At 38.5% G+C, this 6,342-nt stretch overlaps 1 pseudogene; it reads left to right on the forward strand.

Moving 5' to 3' along the window:
* Positions 1–5,846: 5,846 nt before the first annotated feature.
* LOC118608936 lies at positions 5,847–5,965 on the forward strand (annotated as a pseudogene).
* The last annotated feature ends 377 nt before the right edge of the window (positions 5,966–6,342 follow it).

The raw sequence follows: 6,342 nt of genomic DNA on the forward strand, positions 1-6,342 counted from the left end.
AATGTTTATATGTCCCAATCAAGTGCTCTAATACCTAGAGAAAGCCAGTTCTTTGTAGCTCTTTCCAGCTTGGGGGAGGCAGTACTTTGTTATAGCCGTGGTAAATTACTACAGATGACACTCTCTTGGAAGATTATTTCTAAACCATAAAGTATTGCTGTACTGATAACAGTACTATATTTATATTAAAATTCCTGTTACTAATGCAAGTTAAAGAAGTAGAACTTTGACCAAAATGGATCATAAGGCTTTAGAGCCTGTCCCATTCACTATAGGTCTGTAGTTATTTTCAGTCCACTGACCCAAAATCTTTATGAAATTTTGACTACAAACAGTTACTGCCTATAACTGACTCCATTTCTAGTAATAATAGAGGTACCTATGTTAGATGATATGGAATTTCCAGTGTCAGCAGTGGCAATGAAGCTATTTTTCAATTCCTAGAATGCAAGACAGTATTTTTTCCTTTTTATTTTTCATAAATGAGTACAGATGTCATTTTTTTTTCTCCCTTTGGGGAAATGGCTGGTGTTACTGATATACACCTGGTTATTTTGTGAGGCTACAAGGAGTAAATTGTGCATCATCTTCCCTGCACTGAATTTTAATCAGTCACTAAGAAGTACTGGTTTTGACTTCTAGTTAAAATGTTGGAGGACAAGTTAAGCAACCAGAATCGTCATACATTGCTGAGGGATTCTAAAGTGGTAACACCACTTCAGAAACAGTGTGACTATTTCTTACGAAGTTAAATAAACATCTACCCTATCACTTGTCAGTTCTTCTCCTAGATAATTTCCCAAGAGAAAAGAAAATATATATGCAGAGAAAGACTTTTACAGGATTAGTCATTTCTGCTTTATTATTATTATTATTATTTCCTTTTCCAAGTCAAGGGGACTTGGTGCCAGCTGTCTCTGTGTTGTGTTGAGAGTGCTTAAATCTATCCTTTCTGGCTGGTATACAGGTTGTGTGAGAACCAGAATGCAGATGCTAAACCCTCAGATGAAAGTCAAGTGGTGAGCTTGGGGGAGAGAAGAGCTCTAGAACTTGGGTGCCAGGCAAGGTCTAATATTCTTAGCACTGGGTTTCCCCAATTTGCCCTACAGTCTTATGGTACAGCTAGGGCTGTCCCAGACATGGCATACCGGGAAGTAATTTATATTATTTAGTGAGCACGTCCTTATCATACTGCATGTGCCTTTGCCCTGACCCGTGCATTAACTGCATCACTTCTTGCCAGAAAGACATGGTGGTGGCTGTGACTTCTAACAGAATTTGCAGCTATATTCTAATCCTGGTAGTGAGTATACAATTTTTATTAAAATATGTAGTTAGTTTGAAATTGCTTTACAAAGAGAAGGATAGTAGTGGTTAGCTTATGAGCCTTGGCCAATGCTCATGTAATTGGATTCCCACCTAGAAAGAGAGAGAGAAAAAAAAAAAGTCAGCCACATCCTACAGGAGGAATGATGTGAGCAAAGGTGAAATCTGGGTGAATCTGCTTTATGCTTAATAGCCCCCAGCCAGAAACAACCTAAATGTCCACTAACAGTTGACTGCTACTCAACATGGGGTAGGCAGAGAACTAGATTTCACCAGGACGGGAGTTTTGCTGAGGAAGTAAGATGGAGGAAAAGGGGAGCACAGCTCCTGAGGATTACGATGCATAGGCATCGTGATGAGGGACCACGGAGGCCAGGCTGGATGAGGAGGGGAGTGAGGACATGAGCTCGGAATGCAGCGACAGTGCAGAAGTGTCAACGGATTGTATAATCTGTTGGGACTAAAGAATTGTAGAAGCTGGAGATGTAGGGGGAATAAAGTAGAAAAAGAAGTCGGGGTCAGAAAGCGAGATGCTTCAAGTTCAAGTATCGGGACGCTTGGGTTTTTGGACATGACACATCTAGGGTATGACCACAGAAATACATTTATAAGTAATGCTGAGGCAGTCACAAGAGAAAAGGGATTCAAGGGAGCTGGGAGGCCGGGGTGTTGAAGGAGCATCAAGAGGTAGGATGGTATTGAAGACAGTAAAGACGAGCCGGGAGCTAAACCTTTAAAGAACGAGGGGTGTGACCAAGAGGTGACAGATAGGACTGTAACAAGAAGGTGAGCAGATGGACTTCCCGTGTGCTTGCTTCTTCTTGAGGCCTTTCCGTTCCCTCTGCCCGGAATGCTAATCTTATCTGATGTTAGCATTGTTTCTGCCTTCACCTATTGAGGTCTTTGCTCATATTTCATTTTTCTCAGTAAGATGGCTTCTGACTATCCTATAAAAATCAACCTCCCCATCCATCCTAACATATTTCCCCTGTTTTCTGCTCTATTTCTCTCAACAGGAACAATCACCATCTAACATACTATATATTTCACTTACTTTATTTTGTATGTTTTCCTTTTACTAGACTCCAGAGCTATCTTACTCTAGTTTTATTGCTAAGTCTCAAATGCCCAGGACAGTGTCTGACACATGGCACATGCTCAAGAAATATGTGTTGATGCTCTGATGGCATAAGCTGCAAGGTTTGGGAGCTTTAAAGAAGAGAGAGGGACAAAAGCCAAGAGCTCTTATCTTTCTCTTTGTAAAGCAATTTCAATATCCATATATGACGAGTGAGCAGGACACCCCCTCCTCTCCAAGCTGCGAGACACTACACATGGGAAGAAATGGGAGTATCCACTTAAAAGGACTCCAGGAAGCGTTGTTCAATGGTTCTCATTGGACCAGGTTTCAGACCAAAGCTTGGAGGGAATGTCGCAAGCAGAGCTGAGGATTTAGCTGGTTTTGCTGTGAGTTACAGAGAACCTGGGGAAAGGTTTCAGGAGAGGGGGCGGTGGCAGCTAGTGGGTGACAGAGTTGTATGGAAAGAAATGAGCATCTGTGTGAGTGAGGTCAACTAGATGGGGCTTTTCCTGCTGGTCTCTCAGAAGATGGTGGTGGCAAGGTTTTGAGGATTTAGGTTTAGGCGATACATCAGTACTACTCGGATCACACAGGTTTCTCGAACTCTCTGAGGTTGTGAATAACCTTATAAAAAGAGACAAATGGAAGCCATGTATCCCCAACATCTAATACATGTGATAGATGTCTAATGACTATTTGTTGGCTGAATAAATGGATGAAACGGTGCTGACATTAAATAGTTAATTCTGAGGAGGAGAAAAAAAAAACAACAAATTATTCTTTAGCTCTTAAGGAGTCACTCCTGTGAGAGAGCACTGTGAAAATCCAAAGAGGAAAGGCTGAAGAAATGCAGACGTGGTCTTTACCTTCGAACAACCTACAGTTCAGAGTTAAACAAAAATTGCATTTGTTGCGATAAAACTCCACATTATTTTAGTGAAGTACAAAAAAGAAAAGCATAGCACAAATAAATGCCCTTCCAGTTTTAACATGAGAGACAAATATATTTGACTTACTGAGTCAGGAATGCAGTCAGCTTTGTATACAGAGGCACAGGAGACAATTCATTGGCACATGGGTCATGATGATCAAAGATGACCTTGGTATTATTTTTGTCTAGGCCAATTACTTGTATGGGATCCTGGGAGATTTACATCCTCCAAGGTTCGGTTTGTTCTTTCTTAAAAATGGAGCTTAGAATTTCTGAGTTATTAGATGACAAAGGCTAAAAGATTGCCAAATACAATTTTGGTTGGCCTTTAGAATGAGTCGGAGTTTGCTATACAGAGAGAGGGCATGAACAAAGGTCCAGCAGTCGGCTGCCAATATGTCTGGGGAGTTAGTGCAAACACAGAGAGATCCAGTCAGAGAGGCAGGGCAAGCTTAGATGTACATCAGATGGTGGAAATCCATCTGCCAGCCCCTGATGACTTGTATTGGGTTCCTTCAATTTGCTTGCCCATATTATGGGGATGGGAACATGAAGAAATCATTTGTAACTATGTTTCCAAGGAGCTAAGCTGTTTTTAAAAAATCAGCTTTAAAGGCTCCAAAGGGGAAGAAAACAAAACCCCTTGAAGAATTCAAACCTAGAGACTAATTCGCCTACTATTATCTCAGCCATTTGGGTGGCGTATACAAAGTAAGTAGGTCACTTACCTCTCCTTGAAACTCATTATTACTTCAACCTTGGTTTTGTACGTGTACATAGGCTGCCATGACCAGTCCAGAGGCAAGTTTTGCAATGGCAGGTGTCATTAAGAACCCTCAGAGTGTTAGTCATTGCCTCAGGGGCAGTGGTTCTCAAAGTGTGATCCAGGGACTACTTGGGGTGGAGGAATGCAAGGACTCTCTTGGGGGAATCATGAAGTCAGAACTATTTTCGTAATCGGACTGGTATTTACTGTTTTTGCACTTTCTTTCGAGAGTGAATAGTAATTGAGTTGTCCAGAAATTAGGTCCCATTAAAAATACGTTTTTCACATTAACGGGTAATAATTCATTATTGACATGTTAAGAATAAATGAATAAATAAATATTTTAAAAAATTCTCCGTTTTAATTTCTAATGTTGTAAATATTGGTAAGTGACCCTCATAAAGCACTTGGAAGGTTCTCGATAATTTTTATTTGTTCATTTGCTTGTTTCTTTATTTTTACAAGCATGATGTTGGATTTGACTTGCGACTATTGAAATAAACCCTTTCTTTGTGGTGGTGGTATTTAGAAAGGTCATTTCTTTTTCACTGTGATTTTTTTTTCTCCCTCAGCATGTAATTATAAAAATTTTCAAATATACAGTAAAATTGAGTGTTATAGTCAACATTTATTTTTCTACAGTCTAGATTCTACTGTTATCCTATTTGATTTATTGCTCATCTATCCATCTATCCATGTTCCTATTCATCATTAAGTGTAATAATTTTTAACTTAAAGTTTACCAAACAACTCTACCAAAATGAAGGGAAAGATTTTTTTTTTATCTAATAGTGTCTCCAAGTGGGAAAGAAAATGTAACCTAGTAATTTTGCCTGAATCACTTAAATACTGAGGCAAAAATACTGATGTCAAAACACACTGTTAGGGGAATTTGGTGCAAGGTACATCTTGCCTTGAACATTCTCTTTCTTTTCTTGGCTCATAGTGAGGATCTGCACATTTAATGATTTTTTCTTTTTTCCTGGAAAGCTCACAAGACATCTGTCTTAAGCTATGGAACCAATATTAAAAAGTTATTAGGAGCAGCTGAATAAAACTTAAGCAAGAGCTGAGGCCATCGAATTTTCCTGAAGGAAAAAAGTTATCTGACCCTTTCAGATTTTTAAAATATATACAGATCTGGACTTTGGTTCTACCGTAGAAAACAAGGCTATAGAAAAACAACAAAAACAAAAAACAAAAAACTTAGCTTGCCTGGGCTCTTCTAATTTATCATTTTTCTACTATATTGTTTCTAAGGTTTGCAACAAATAAAAAAATCTCAGGGAATAATTTCAACCTATTCAGTCCATTAAGGTTTATCTTCTCTTAACATTCAAATTTCCTCAGGACTCTGCTTATAGTAATTGTTTATTTAAAGATCTCCTAGTGTTTATGTTTTACTGTTATTTCTTAATAAACTATTATAGACAGAAGCTCATGATTTTTCTATGATTTAAAAAAAATAAGACTGGGGCGTGATTTTATGATGCCTGTTTGAATTCATTTTTCATCATTTTACATTATGTTCAAAGCTTTGCCATCTACCATACCATAACCGTGTTTGGTGTTACCTAGGCTGGTTAAGAGTTTGTATACAAAAATTAGATTTTTTCTGAATTGTGTCTTATAGGCTATACATTTTAGTTTTTATGATTTGTCCTTATAGTTTTCCTTCTTCTGTATGTCAATAGCTTTGTCTTTTTTAATAACTTTAAAAAAGCGAGATAAAAACCAGTAGAGTCTATGGCCATACTACCCTGAACAAGCCCGATCCCAGCTGATCTCAGAAGCTAAGCAGGGTTGGACCTGGTTAGTACTTGGATGGGAGACTACGTAGGAAGACAAGGTGCTATAGGCGTAAAAAATAAAAAAATAAATAAATAAGGGATCGTAAACTGACAAAGTCCTTGCAATCGGTGAGGTCGACCAAGGGTTGCCTCACCTAAATAAATAAATAAATAAATAAATAAATAAATAAATAAATAAATAAAATAAAAAACAGAAAAATAAAAAAACAACAGTGATAGTGGACAGGACTGGCTATCAACCCCTAACACTGCCTTTCAGGATTGCCACCTGCCCTGCACCTTTCACTCCACTGCCAGATTTCATACTACCTCATTTCCAGCTGGGCCTTGATAATCTGAGAAACTCATACATTATCTTCATTTCATTGACTTATTTCAGGTGTCAGTGGTCACTGGATCCCTGACTGTATCATATTCTTATGCTCAT

The sequence above is a fragment of the Rousettus aegyptiacus genome, unplaced genomic scaffold, assembly GCF_014176215.1.
Source record: "Rousettus aegyptiacus isolate mRouAeg1 unplaced genomic scaffold, mRouAeg1.p scaffold_m13_p_10, whole genome shotgun sequence".
NCBI classification, from domain to species: domain Eukaryota; kingdom Metazoa; phylum Chordata; class Mammalia; order Chiroptera; family Pteropodidae; genus Rousettus; species Rousettus aegyptiacus.